Below are 15756 nucleotides of genomic sequence, written 5' to 3' on the forward strand. Positions count from 1 at the left end.
TAAATTTCTGTATGGCAAAACTATAGTTCTGACATAACCAAATAGAAAACCATTGTTCTTGTTTGGCAGCCATTGGCGCTACAGAACTGAAAGCTGGTAACAGCGATACTAGCTGTCAGGGATCATCTTATGCCAACTCGTACTGTAGATCCCATCATAAAAAAGCATTGGCGTGGAATGAGCCAAGGCACACATTAATACTGGGTATTCTTTGCATAGTATTTGCCTGACTACAATTTTACTTACAAAAGAATAACATTTATTAACAGAGTGAAACCACTGAGGCCTATGTTGTTAACATGAATTTTCAGTCTTTTGAATCTAGACATGGACCACGTACAGTGTGTCATACATTTTCACAAGGAATGTGGAAACTGAACATGAATGTGCACCTGCAGGATTCTGACACATCTCGATCTGCCAAGTATTCTGCCCGATATATTATGAATTATGAGTAATTGTCTTCATAGTAGGATGAAGAAAGAAAATTATGTACCATGTAAAATAAGCAATGTGCAGCAGATGCACACATGAACAAAGTGTTGAAGATTGTAGTTCAGCTTAAGACATGAAAACTGCTTTAGGTTCATGGGAATTAGACAAGAAAGGATGGAAGGCCTGTGGAGACAGAGAATCCAAAGTAGAAAGAGATGTTAGCTTGAAATATGTGTTGAAATGGTTCTGCAAATGAAGGATCAAGCTTGCTCTAGGACAAAAATTGTAAATGCAGGTATTTATCTTGAATGTTCAAAAATATCAGTAGTTAAACTGACACATAAGAAAGGAGATATAGCATCCCCCCCCCCCCAAATAATTACCAATATATATCACTTAGACCCATAATATAAAAAATAATAAAATATTTCATGCATAAACAGATGAGTCAATATTTTGACTCTAATGATATACTTAGCACCTCATAGCATGGTTTCAGATCCAGGCTTTCTACAGTCAAAGCACCTGAGAGCATGATAGCAAAAATATACAATTATTTTGAGCATAGTATATTATCAGTGCAACACAGTTACATCTCGGAAAACCTTTCGACATGGTCTCCCACAATATTCTCTGCTACAGACTAAGAAAGAATGCTCTATATGTAATGCAGTCTTGCTTAGAAAACAGAAAATGGTAGGTAGTTAAACCAAGTAATCAAAAGTCAGAATGTCTTCCAGTTGTAAAGGATATGCCTGGGGGATCAGTTCTGCTATATGCAGATGACACAAAACTCATCCTGTGTGATACCAACTTTGAAAGTGCACAACATAGCATAGCAGTAGCAATGCAGAGATGCACTACTCGGTGTGAGGCAAGTATGCTGTAGAAGAATGACAGTAAAACTGAAGACATGTTATTCAGTCTGAATGCTCTGTCATAATAACAAAACAGTAAAATTATTAGGATTTCATGCAGACCAAAAGCTCAGCTGAGTACCCACACAGGGAAATTATGTGGCAGATAGCACGTATCATCTATCTGCAGCACAAGCTGAGAAGCAATGTCAGTAAAGAACTATTATATGCATATTTTGAATTCTTCCATTCCCACCAGAGTTATGGGACACTATTATGGGGATATTCTGTATTGAAATAGCACAAGAAAACCTTAAGGTGCATTGCAGGAGCTAACCCATGTGAATCACGTCGAGATTATTTTAACAACAAAATAAGAGGAGGCAAATGCAAAATGTTAGGCAAATGATGGAACCCCTTAGGGATATGGCAGCAAGGGATAGGAATGGACACTACATGCACTCAGCATGTATGCCTGGGGAACTACATGTTAAAGAGGCTATTCCAGCGCCCATTGAGAGAACACGGTGCACCCAACTTCAAATTGTGGCACACGTTGGAACAGATGATGCCTGTTGTCTGGGCTCTGAGGTCATTCTAGTCACTGGTAAATCAGGCTGAGAAGACCAGCCTTGCGCGTGGTGTTCCAAAGAAGCTCACAGTTTGCAGCCTTGTCTCCAGAACTGATTGTGGTCCCTTGGTTCTGAGTTGAGTGGAAGGACTGAACCAGAGGCTTCAAAGGGTCTGTAACAAGCCAGGCTGTGACTTCCCGAACTTGGGCCATAGGTGTCAGAACTGTAGGGTTTCCCTAAATGGGTCAGGTGTGGACTACACATCTGAAGCTGAGTATGTGTGCGGTGCACACAAGGGTTTGTTAGATTAGGTGACTTTCCATCCAATCCAGATAACAACACCTCCAGGAAACCTAGAAGTGTCAGTGTACGACTGGCATAAATGGCTACCAGAGTTGAGATTATTAAAATCCTTATGGTTAACTGACGAAGCAATCACAAAAAAGTGCCATGGTCTGAAGCACTCCTGAAAAGCAGTGAAGCTCATGTAATACTAGGTACAGAAAGCTGGTTGAAACCTGAAATTGATGTCAGTGAGATTTTTGGGGAAAACTTATATGTATTTTGAAAGGCTAGGCAAATGGGAAATGTAGGTGGTGTATTTGCCACAGTGGACAAAAAAACTCAAATCTCCTGAGACAGAAATTGAAGCTGCACCTGAGATCGTTTGGACAAGACTTAAGTATCAGGGATGGGAATAAAATAATAATGAGATCCTTCTATTGTGCACTATGCTCACCTCCTGATGAAGCCAAAACCTTTAGAGAAAATATCAGTTCACATGTACGCAAGTTCCCCAATTATATTGTAATGATTGGTGGAGACTTTAATCATCTAACAACAAATGAGAAAATTACAGTTTTGTTAATAGTGCGTTCTATAAGATATCCTGCGAAACATCCCACAACTACCTAGAACAGATAGATAGGAACCCCACTCATGATGGAAATATATTGGATCTAATGGCAACATGACCTCTTTGAGGATGTTCACATTCAAACTGGTACCAGTAACCCGTTAGCAAAGTTCAAAGGGTAATTAAAAGAAGCAGAAAGATATCTATGTTCAATAAACTAGATAAAAAAATCAGCAGTGTCATATCTCAATGAGGAAACAAACTTTCAGCACAGGACAGGAGCATTTAGAGGAACTATGGCTCAAGTTTAAAGGAATAGTTTACCAAGTCTTATAGATATGTACCAAACAGAAGTGTTCATAACAGGAGGGACCCTCCATAGTATACAATCACTGTAAATAAACTTCTAAAGAAACAGAAACTCCTGCATAAAAGATGTAAAACCATAGGGCTATAGATAGAGATGCTGAATGAAACACGTTTGGCTGTCAAGAGAGCTATGTGTGAGGCCTTCAGGGACTGCTGTAGCAGAATATTGTTAAATGATCTTTCACACAACCCAAAGACATTCTGATTGTATGCACAGGCCGTTGGCGGCACCAAAGTTAAGGGCCCAGTCCTAATGAATGAGACAGGAACTGAAACTGAAGGCAGCAAAACAGAAGCTAAAGGCTTAACTCCATTTTCAAATGTAACTTTACAAAGGAAAACCCAGGAGAATTACCCAAATTTAATCTTTGTACTACTGAATAGACGAGTGAAGTAAGTAGAAGTGTCAGTGGTGTTGAGAAACAGCTGAAACTGTTAAAATTTAACAAAGCTCCAAGGCTCAATGGAATCCCTATCAGATTCTAGCTGAATTTGTGACCGAGTTAGCCCCTTTTCTAACTATAATCTATCATACAGCCTTCAAACAAAAAACTGTGCCCAGTTCTTGGAAATAAGCACAGGTCAAACCTGTCTGCACAAAGGCTAGCACGAGTGATTCACAAAAAAAAAAAAACCATCTAATATCCTTAACATCGATTTGTTGTAGAGTCTTAGAACATATTCTGGACTCAAACATAATTATGTATCTTGAATGGAATGACCTCCTGCATGTCAAGAAGGATGGCTTATGAAAACAATGATCATGTGGAAACCAACTCACACTTTTCTCTCATGACATACTGAAAGCTTTGGATCAAAGCAGTCAGGTACGTGCACTATTTCATGATTTACGATACATATTTGACTTACTACCATGCCAAAACTTACTGTCAAAAGTACGTTTAATTGGAGTATCGAGTGAAATTTGGGACTGGACTGAGGACCTGAATGGAATGACCATAGAGAGGATGCAGCTTGTTATCTTGGCTGGAGAGTCACCATAAGATGTACAAGTAACTTCAGGTGTTCCCAGGGAAGTGTGTTGGGACCCTTGCTGTTCCTGTTGTATATTAATGACCATGCACACAATATTAACAGTAATCTCAAACTTTTTGCAGATACCTATAATGAAGTAACATGTGAAAGAAACTTCATAAATATCCAGTCAGATCTTGATAGGATTTCAAAGTGGTGCAAAGACTGGAAACTTGCTCTAAATGTTCAAAAATGTAAAACTGCGCACTTTACAAAACAAAAACAAAAATGTAGTACCCTATAACAATAACATCAATGTGTCACTGTTGGTTGGCCAAGTCATACGAATACCTATGTGTAAATGATTAATGGAAAATCTCATATAAAGATGCGAAACAAAAACTAACAAAGAGATAGAGGTGCTGGCCAGTACTTACCTCAGCTCAGCACAGCCAAAAAACAGAACCGAAAATTTACGTTCCTAGCTTTCGGAACAAATGTTTCTTCATCAGGGAGGAGAAAGGGGAAAGAGAGGGAAGAAGGGAAAGTGGATTCAGTTACTCACAACCCAGGTTATGAAGCAACAGGGAAAGGAAAACTGGGAGGATAGCAAGGATGGAGGCATGGTTGTCAGAGGGAAGCCAAAGATATTCTACTGTAAGTACTGTGCCAGCTTAAAACCAAAGAGGATGCATACAGAAGTAAAGAGGTATATAGTATAAAGATAAACACAACTATGTAGGATGAAAAGATGCGTAAATGGCTAAAGAGGAAAGGGAAAGAGGAGAAGGCTGAAGAGTAAATGGGAGTGAGGTGGTTTAACAGGAATGTATTGCTCGGGAGATCTGTTTGTGGACAAGGTCTGCAGGATAGTTGCGGGAGAGGAAAGCACTGGTCAGGTTATTGTTGAGGGATTCGTCACTGGAGCAGATACGTTTGGCACGAATACCTAGGCTGTAGGGAAGGGAGAGTTTGATGTGGAATGGATGGCAGCTATCAAAGTGAAGGTACTGTTGTTTGTTTGTGGGTTTGATGTGGAAAGAGGTGTGGATGTGAGCTTCAACAAGATGAAGGTCAACATCCAGGAAGGTGGCTTGGGTTTTGGAGAAGGACCAGGTGAAATTCAGATTTGAAAAGGAGTTGAGGTTATGGAGAAAATTAAGGAGTGTTTCTTCACCATGAGTCCAGACCACACAGATGTCATCTATAAACCTATACCAGGCCAGGGGAAGCAGCTGTTGGGTCTTCAGGAAAGCCTCCTCCATGCGGCCCATGAAGAGGTTGGCATAGGCCGGAGCCCTCCTGGTTCCCATGGACGTTCCCCTGATTTGTTTGTAGGTCTGGCCTTCAAAAGTGAAGTAATTATGGGTAAGGATGAAGTTGGTAAGTGTGATACGGAACGAGGTTTTTGGAAGATCTTTGGGTGGGTGTTGGGCGAGGTAGTGCTCAAGGGCACAGAGACCATGGGTATGTGGGATGTGTAAATGGATGTAGCATCTATGGTGACAAGAAAGGTTTCAGGTGGGAGAGAAGTGGGAATGGATTTGAGGCATTCTAGGAAGTGGTTTGTGTCTTTGATGTAGGATGGGAGTCTGTGGGTGATAGGTTGGAGGTGTTGGTCTACTAGAGCTGAGATACGTTCTGTTGAGGCTTTGAAGCCTGCTACAATGGGACGGCCAGGATGGTTCTCTTTGTGGATTTTGGATAATAGGTAGAAGGTAGGGGTACGTGGCTCAGGTGGAGTGAGTTAGTCTATGGAAGCCGTTGTGAGGCCTTGTGAGGGACCTTGGATTTTCACAGAGGAAACCGAGGACCAGGTCAACCATCCATGAATCGTCTGCTAACATTAAATTTAAGGAAGCAGGAAGACTATACTTAGTACGAAGGGTTGAAAGAAGGGAACATGCCACCAACATGTGAGATATAGTCAGTCTGGCGCCATAACCACATTGTGGGGGTGGGTTGTTACGTAAGAGGAAACGATGGGTGAGCCGCGTATGGCCAATGCATAAATGGCATAAAACAGTGGACCCCTTTCGAGAGGGGTGGAAAGAAGTGCCCCAAACTGCAGCAGACTCCTTGACGCTGCGGAGTTTATTACTATGAGCAGTAGCACTCCAGATGACATTCTACTGTTGGGCAAAGAGAGATTTGATGTAGATCCACATATCCATAGCTGGAATTGTGGAAGGAAATGGGGTAAGTATCTGCTTCTCTAGCCAAACAGTCGGCCAATTCATTCCCTGGGACTGAGAGAAAGCAAACTGAACAGGTGGCACGCTCAAGGGGAGAGAGAAGGTCATGGATGGCAGAGATCAAGGGGTGACGAGAGTAGCATCGATTGATAGCCTGCAGGCTGCTCATGGAGTTGGAACAAATTAAAACACTAAGAAGGGAGGCCTGAGAAACAAAAAGGAGGGCCCTGTGAATTGCTAGAAGCTCTGCTGTATATACACCACATGATCCTGGCAACAAATGGTGCTCGAAGCTGGCAGGAGACGTGAAAGCATATCGCACCTCATCAGTAGTCTTAGAACAATCAGTGTAAAAGATGGTGGCACCCTGGAACTCAGTAATGGTGGCACATACAAGATGCCGATAAACCATAGGAGCAACAGAGACATTAGGACCCTGGAAGAGATCGGTCCTGATCTGTGGTTTAGGCACAGTCCAATGGGGCTGGGGGGTGGTTGTGGGAGGAATGTGGGGCAGCCATCTTAGCTTGTTATCAAAAATGAGGCCCAAGAAATGGGTCTGTGCTACAACACTGAGGAGCTGGTTGCCTAAATAATGTTCTGGATCAGGGTGTATTGTGGGTCGAGGACAAAAATACATAACCTGCGTTTTGGATGGGGAAAACTGGAAGCCATGGGTGGTGGCCCACGCAGTGGTCTGTCAGATGGTGCTTTGGAGCTGGCGCTCAGCAGATGCCACTGAGTAGGAGCTGCACCAGATGCAAAAATCATCAACATACAATGCTGGGGTAACCAGAGACCCAACAGAGGTCGCAAGCCCATTTATGGCACTAAGGAAGAGTGTGACACTTAGGACAGAAGGCTGTGGGATACAATTCTCCCCAATCAGAGGGATGCTGAGCGAAGTGCCAACTCTAATCCGGAAGAGCCGGTAAAATAAAAACTCGTGGATAAAAATTGGAAGGGGACCACGGAAACCCCAGTCATGGAAGATAACTAAAATGTGATGGTACCAAGCCATGTCTTACACCTTATGTAGGTCAAAGAAAACTGCAACAAGGTGCCGGTAGTGAGCAAAAGCCTGTTGAATGGCCGATTCCAATCGGAGTAAATAGTCAGTTGTAGATCGCCCTGCCCGGAAGCAACAAATATATGGTGACAGAAGATCCTGAGATTCGAGTACCCAACGTAATCTGGAGTTGGCCATCTTTTCGAGCAGTTTACAAAGCACATTCGTAAGGCTAATGGGGTGGTAGCTGTCTAAGAGACGCTGGGTTTTTTCAGGGCTTAAGGACGGGGATAACTATACTGTCTCGCCATTGCGACGGAAAAGCACCCGTGAGCCAGATGTGATTGAAGACCCTGAGGAGCTGTTGCCTTTGGGGAAGTCCAAGTGTTGAATCATCTGATTATGAATAGAATCTGGCCCTTTGGCTGTGTCTTGTGAAGAACTAAGAGCCTGCACCAATTCCCATTCAGCGAAAGGTCCATTATAGGGCTCAGCGTGGTGAGGGATGAAACGAAGGGGGTCTGTTCAACTCTGCGTTTCTGCTGGAGAAAGGTAGGAAGCGGACAATGATGCCATCAGAAAGTGTGTCACAAGGTGTTCCACGAGGACCAATGGATCAGTACACAGAGCTCCTTAGAGGTTCAGACCCTGGACAGTTGACCGTGTTGGCAGCCCAGAACACTACGGAGCTTTGACCAAACCTGTGATCCACATCTACATCTACATTTATACTCCGCAAGCCACCCAACGGTGTGTAGCGGAGGGCACTTTACGTGCCACTTTCATCACCTCCCTTTTCTGTTCCTGTCGCATATGGTTCGCGGGAAGAACGACTGCCGGAAAGCCTCCGTGCGCGCTCAAATCTCTCTAATTTTACATTCGTGATCTCCTTGGGAGGTATAGGTAGGGGGAAGCAATATGTTCGATACCTCATCCAGAAACGCACCCTCTCAAAACCTAGACAGCAAGCAACACCGCGATGCAGAGCGCCTCTCTTGCAGAGTCTGCCACTTGAGTTTGCTAAACATCTCCGTAACGCTATCACGATTACCAAATAATCCTGTGACGAAACACGCCGCTCTTCTTTGGATCTTCTCTATTTCTTCCGTCAACCCGACCTGATACGGATCCCACACTGATGAGCAATACTCAAGAATAGGTCGAACGAGTGCTTTGTAAGCCACCTCCATTGTTGATGGACTACATTTTCTAAGGACCCTCCCAATGAATCTCAACCTGGTACCCGCCTTACCAACTATTAATTTTATATGATCATTCCACTTCAAATTGTTCCGCATGCATACTCCCAGATATTTCACAGAAGTAACTGCTACCAGTGTTTGTTCCGCTGTCATATAATCATACAATAAAGGATGCTTCTTTCTATGTATTCGCAATACATTACATTTGTCTATGTTAAGGGTCAGTTGCCACTCCCTGCACCAAGTGCCTATCCGCTGCAGATCTTCCTGCATTTCGCTACAATTTTCTAATGCTGCAACTTCTTTGTATACTACAGCATCATCCGCAAAAAGCCGCATCGAACTACCGACACCATCTACTAGGTCATTTATATATATTGTGAAAAGCAATGATCCCATAACACGCCCCTGTGGCACACCAGAGATTACTTTAACGTCTGTAGATGTCTCTCCATTGACAACAACATGCTGTGTTCTGTTTGAAAAAACTCTTCAATCCAGCCACACAGCTGGTCTGATATTCCGTAGGCTCTTACTCTGTTTATCAGGTGACAGTGCGGACGAGTATCGAACGCCTTCCGGAAGTCAAGGAAAATAGCACCTACCTGGGAGCCTGTACCTAATATTTTCTGCGTCTCATGAACAAATAAAGCGAGTTGGGTCTCACACGATCGCTGTTTCCAGAATCCACGTTGATTCCTACAGAGTAGATTCTGGGTTTCCAAAGACGACATGATACTCGAGCAAAAAACATGTTCTAAAATTCTACAACAGATCGATGTCAAAGATATAGGTCTATAGTTTTGCGCATCTGCTCGACGACCCTTCTTGAAGACAGGGTCTACCTGTGCTCTTTTCCAATCATTTGGAACCTTCCGTTCCTCTACAGACTTGCGGTACACGGCTGTTAGAAGGGGGGGGGGGGGGGGGGGGGGGGGCAAGTTCTTTCGCGTACTCTGTGTAGAAACAAATTGGAATTCCGTCAGGTCCAGTGGACTTTCCTCTGTTGAGTGACTCCAGTTGCTTTTCTATTCCTTGGACACTTATTTCGAAGTCAGCCATTTTTTCGTTTGTGCGAGGATTTAGAGAAGGAACTGCAGTGCAGTCTTCCTCTGTGAAACAGCTTTGGAAAAAAGGTGTTTAGTATTTCAGCTTTACGCGTGTTTCAATGCCATCATCATCATCAAGGAGTGTCTGGATATGCTGTTTCAAGCCACTTACTGATTTAACGTAAGACGAGAAATTCCTAGGATTTTCTGTCAAGTCGGTACATAGAATTTTACTTCCGAATTCACTGAACCGTTCACGCATAGCCCTCCTTACGCTAACTTTGACATCGTTTAGGTTCTGTTTGTCTGAGAGGTATTGGCTGCGTTTACACTTGGAGTGAAGCACTCTTTGCTTTCACAGTAGTTTCCTAACTTTGTTGTTGAACCACGGTGGGTTTTTCCCGTCCCTCACAGTTTTACTCAGCACATACCTGTCTAAAGCGCATTTTACGACTGCCTTGAACTTTTACCATAAACACTCAACATTGTCAGTGTCGGAACAGAAATTTTCATTTTGATCTGTTAGGTAGTCTGAAATCTGCCTTCTATTACTCTTGCTGAACAGATAAACCTTCCTCCCTTTTTCATATTCCTATTAACGTCCATATTCAGGGATGCTGCAACGGCCTTATGATCACTGATTCCGTGTTCTGCACTTACAGAGTCAAAACGTTTGGGTCTGTTTGTTATCAGTAGGTCCAAGATGTTATCTCCACGAGTCGGTTCCCTGTTTAATTGCTCGAGGTAATTTTTGGATAGTGCACTCAGTATAATGTCACTCAACGCTCTGTCCCTACCACCCGTCCTAAACATCTGAGTGTCCCAGTCTATATCTGGTAAATTGAAATCTCCACCTAAGACTATAATATGCTGAGAAAACTGACATTAAATGTATTCCAAATTTTCTCTCTGTTGTTCTGCCACTAATGCTGCTGAGTCGGGAGGTCGGTAAAAGGAGCCAATTATTAACCTAGCTCGGTTGTTGAGTGTAACCTCCACCCATAATGTTTCACAGGAACTATCCACTTCTACTTCACTACAGGATAAACTACTACTAACAGCGACAAACACGCCGCCACCAGTTGCATGCAATCTATCCTTTCTAAACACCGTCTGTGCCTTAGTAAAAATTTTGGCTGAATTTATCTCTGGCTTCAGCCAGCTTTCTGTACCTATAACGATTTCAGCTTCGGTACTTTCTATTACCGCTTGAAGTTCCGGTACTTTACCAATGCAGCTGCGACAGTTTACAATTACAATACCGATTGCTGCTTGGTCCCCACATGTCCTGAATTTGCCCCGCACCCTTTGAGGCTGTTGCCCTTTCTGTACTTGTCCGAGACCATCTAACCTAAAAAACTGGCCAGTCCACGCCACACAACCCCTGCTACCCGTGTAGCCGCTTGCTGCATGTAGTGAACTCCTGACCTATCCAGCGGAACCCAAAACCCCACCACCCTATGGCACAAGTCGAGGAACCTGAAGCCCACGCGGTCGCAGAACCGTCTCAGCCTCTGATTCAGACCCTCCACTCGGCTCTGTACCAAAGGTCCACAGTCAGTCCTGTCGACGATGCTGCAGATGGTGAGCTCTGCTTTCATCCCGCTAGCAAGACTGACAATCCTCACCAAATCAGATAGCCGCCGGAAGCCAGAGAGGATTTCCTCCAATCCATAGCAACACACATCATTGGTGTCGACATGAGCGACCACCTGCAGATGGGTGCACCCTGTACCCTTCATGGCATCCGGAAGGACACTTTCCACATCTGGAATGACTCCCCCCCCGGTATGCACACGGAGTGCACATTGGTTTTCTTTCCCTCTCTTGCTGCCATATCCCTAAGGGGCCCCATTACGCGCCTGATGTTGGAGCTCCTGCAGTTTATTATCAACAATACTATTGCATTATTATATTTATAATTATTCAATCTTGGTGACTGTATACTTTACTGGTAAACTTACACGTCTCCTGTCATTCTTCCATCTCTGCTTAACAAACTCTGTGTAACATATGATTTAAAATCTGCAATCTGAGCATTCAACATAAACCAGCTCATAAACATGTAGCAGAAGAATTGTTTTAAACAATTATGACAGAGCAGTCAGTGGTGTTTTGTCAGTGCTCACTTGTTCTACATCAACACAAAATAAAAAGTATGCAACTACCTTAAATTTAAAAGAAGTGCACTGAAATATACAATACACATTCAGTTTATTAGCAACTGACATAACCTAGAATTTAGCTCCATCAAACATTAAGAATGTGAAGACAACTTGTGCGCAACTTTGCACTTAAAAAATGCCACATCAGCAGTTCACTGAAATGGAAGAATATAAAGAGAAACAACACATTTTTAACTTGAGTTTTAAAGCATATAACATACAAAAGATGCACGATTTGTGTGCGAACATCCATGAAAACTGATGAAATTACTGTTTGTGTTACAAGATTGAGCATTTTTTTAAATTCTTCTTGTAGTTCGCCTTAAGAGGAGGCCTTTCTGAAAGCTGGACCTTGCGCACTATTCGTACCAGCTCATGAAAAGCTTGGTCAACATTTTAGTACTGCATTCTATGTATGGAATTTTCAGCTGACTTGCCAGAGCATGAGTGTCAGCAACACTAACCACACGCTGATGCTTCAGGTCAGCCTTGTTTCCGACCATCAGCATTGGAAATTCTTTTCTGTCCTTCACTCTCAATATCTGTTTGTGGAATTTATGTATCTCATCAAAACTTGCTTGATCTGTCACAGCAAATACAAGAAAGAAACCTTCACCAGATCTCATGTATTGTTCCCTCATGGCACTAAATTCTTCTTGGCCAGCTGTATCAAGGATGTCGAGTTTCGCTGGTTGGTCATCAATAACACACTGTTTTGTGTACGAGTCTTCAATTGTTGGGTCATAATCTGTGACAAAGTAACTCTGAATGAATTGTATAGTTATCGCGGATTTCCCAACTCTACCACCCCCTACGACAACGAGCTTGTATGTGTGAGCGTAACTTTATATCGCTCCGTTTGCTTCGACATTTCGAAGTTTTAACACTCGCTTCTCTGAGAGCTGTGCCAGCGCTGTATTTTAGCTACCTCTTTCACAGCATGACGTAGTAGTTTACATATCCATCACACACGCACAACACATTATTACTACAATTTTAGGCAGAATTCTTCAAACCCTCGATGAAAAAAAAAACTCTCTGTGTGTCATCGAAGCTTCATGGGACGTCGAAGAGGAGATCGTAAGATCAATAGCAGAGAAGGTGCCATGAATGGCATTGAAGTCGGTAGGGGAACCATAACTGAAGAGACACAAATTGAAGTCTGTGATAAGATGGTAGAGTAGGAAACCCTGACCTGTTGAAGTGACACTCCCCCACAGTGGATGGAGGAAAAACAGGGGCAGGGATTTGCTGGATTAAGGTAGATAGTGCAACATAAGCAAGTGGCATACTTGGAGGGAGGTAGACATTGCAAAGGGTGATTGCCGCTGTCATTTGCACTCTAACCGCTATCACTTCCAAGGTGGTATGTAAGGGGATCCAGTCACTAAGGACATTGAAGCAAACCAAAGTGCAGACCCCACCAGATACTATCCCAGGGCCGGCATGGTTTCGACAGAATGCCCGGTAACCACGGAAAGTTGGAGCGTTTATTGGAGAACAAGATAGAACGCAGAATAAGAGGAGAAAAGATGTTGCATTTCCAGTAGGTGACGATCGTATCTGTTGCAGTTCCATTGGATGATCGTGTGGCGTTGAGTCCAAGGTAGGCATGAAGGAGATGAGGAGGAGGTCAGGTCACTTTGACAGTGGTTGTCACTGACAAGGATGGGGCGACATCCATAAATAAGATCTCTCTTGGGTTGTGATAGGGGAGTTGGCACCTTTGGAGGCACCGGCGGTGCCTTGTCATCGGATTTATGTTTCTTCCTCTTCTTTTTCTGAGGTGGAAGAGGGCAGGACACAGGGAGTACAAATGTCTGCAAGATCGGGGACCGAAAGAGAGTGGCCGACTTTGGGGCACACAAATGGTGCACCTCGTGGCCGAATGGTGGTGAGAGTCTTCTGGCTTGAGAGATACCAGGGAGAGGGTTCCTGGGAGGGAGCCCAATCACCAGCAGATGCCAAAGAAGGGGGGCATTTCTTTGGCCAGGGAGGGGGAGCGACTCCCTGATGGGAGGTTGTGGGAGCTGCAGGGGAGGTGAAGGGAAGAGTGGGGCGGGGCTGGGGTAAGGATGAGGAATGAGGAGGAAAGGAAGTAACAGAGGCAAAAGTTGAAGATAGTGATACCGGATGGAGTCTCTCATACTTTTGGCGAGCCTCAGCATAAGACAGGTGATCCAGGGACTTGTATTTTTGTATCTTCTTTTCTTTCTTGTAAGCCAGGCAATCCGGCAAGTGAGGGGCGTGGCAGTCAACACAGCTGACACACATGGCGGCAGAACACAAGGTCTTCACTCATGGACTGGGTGGCCACAGTCACCACACAAAGGGTCCGCCGTACAGCAGGAATACATATGCCTGCACCAAAAGCACCGCATAGGTGGAGGGATGTACGGCTTCACATCACATCTATAGCACATAACCTTGACCTTCTCTGGGAGGGTATCCCCCTCGAACGCCAGAATGTAGGCACCAGTATCTGAGCGGTTGTCTTTGGGACCCTTCTGCACACGTTGAACAAAAGGCGGCAGAAGCAGCTTTGATCAACATGGAGCCTGACCGCATCTTAATAATAGACTCCTCTTCACCAAACTTGTCCACGATATTTTCCACAAAAAAACAACGGCTTTATGGCAGTGAAAGTGTCCCCATCTGTCCTAGTACAGACGAGGTGACAGGGAAAGTGTTTCAGCCCAAGACAGCGAGCCTGGGCCCCCTCCCATGGGGTAGCCCAGAGAAGGGAAGGCTGCCAGGTCATACGACGCAGCATTTAAGGATCCTTCACCATTCGAAGAGACAGCTGTGTGATAACAGCCAGATTTTTGCAGCTTGATACGCTTCATGCGCCAAGCATCCGCCCTGATACTACCCACTCTGACAAGGGGCTCTCCCCATGGGCACCACCCAGCCACAGCAAGGGCTTCCTGGCACAGCGGCCATTGCCGGGAGTTCCAATGCTCCAAGAAGACAACAACCACTCCTTAGCATACATGGGGAGGGAACAGCTCAGGTATTAGTAGTGTGACCCATGTGTTGTCAGTGGTGTCAGCCATATGGGTGCATAACAGCCCCACCATACAGACTGGCTATACATGCTGGTGACCTAGCAGGGTAGAAGGGGGCTACAGTGGAGAAGAGAGGAGGGAGAGGAATCCACACTGTAGATGCCGGGGAGGGAGTTCTTCCCCATATGGCTTACACTAAAAACAGGAAATTTTTGAAGGGCAGGTCAAACCTCAAGTGGGGCCTAAACGCCAAAAGGGTGAAAAAAATAGGCAAAACGAACAAAATTGCAACCAATACAGGAAACCAGGGGAATAGCCAGGTCGACATACATCAGAACACCTGGAGAGGGAAGGAGATAGCAACGGGGAAGGAGTGGGTATAGGGATGAAGGGGGCAGGGAGAAGAAAATGCAGCTACGGAATGAAGAATGAGCTACAATAGCTCGGGGCACCGTGTGCGCCATGCACGAACTCACGAAAGAACCATGAGCCCCCTGGGGGAAGGCGATTTTTACCACCATGTAAAAACTCTAGGAATTGATTGGTGAGAGGTTACAGAATAAAAAGGTCTAATAAACTTGTCCCTGGAAATGCATGGTTTCCATGCTAGAGACCATTTATTCAATCATACTTTGTTATAGAGACTGCAGTCTAATACACACTGCACCATGCAGCCACAGTTATATTGTGCACGATTTCATCCTAGAGGGTGCTACTGTTCCTCATGTCATGCCCCAGCACACTCTTCTGCCATAGTAATTGGTAACATTGTGTCTGATTCACTTCTCTTGCTGAACTCACCTTGTAGTGAATTTGGTACAGCATTGTACACAATGGTTCCATATTCTAATTGAGTGCTCGCCAACATGGTGTTTACTTACGGAAAGGCATATGCCAATGGACAGCAAGGTTGTATCAGGAGGCCTATCCCTGCTGTCAACAACCACAGCATTCAATTTTTGCAATAGTGTTTTGCCATTTGTTTGGGACAGTGTTGTTGCAGAAAGCAGGAAATCATGAAGGACATACCCGAAATGTTCAAACACGACGTCTAGAGGAATATG

The 15756-nt window shown here is 44.3% G+C and overlaps 1 protein-coding gene and 1 pseudogene across 6 annotated transcripts in view; both read right to left on the reverse strand.

Annotated features, from left to right (window-relative positions):
• LOC126354698 (bolA-like protein 3) overlaps window positions 1–15756 on the reverse strand; it is a 79695-nt gene that overhangs the window by 59980 nt on the left and 3959 nt on the right. The window lies entirely within an intron of this gene.
• Window positions 11964–12711, reverse strand: LOC126354696 (ras-like protein 2; annotated as a pseudogene).

Source organism: Schistocerca gregaria, chromosome 3, assembly GCF_023897955.1.
Source record: "Schistocerca gregaria isolate iqSchGreg1 chromosome 3, iqSchGreg1.2, whole genome shotgun sequence".
Taxonomy (NCBI): domain Eukaryota; kingdom Metazoa; phylum Arthropoda; class Insecta; order Orthoptera; family Acrididae; genus Schistocerca; species Schistocerca gregaria.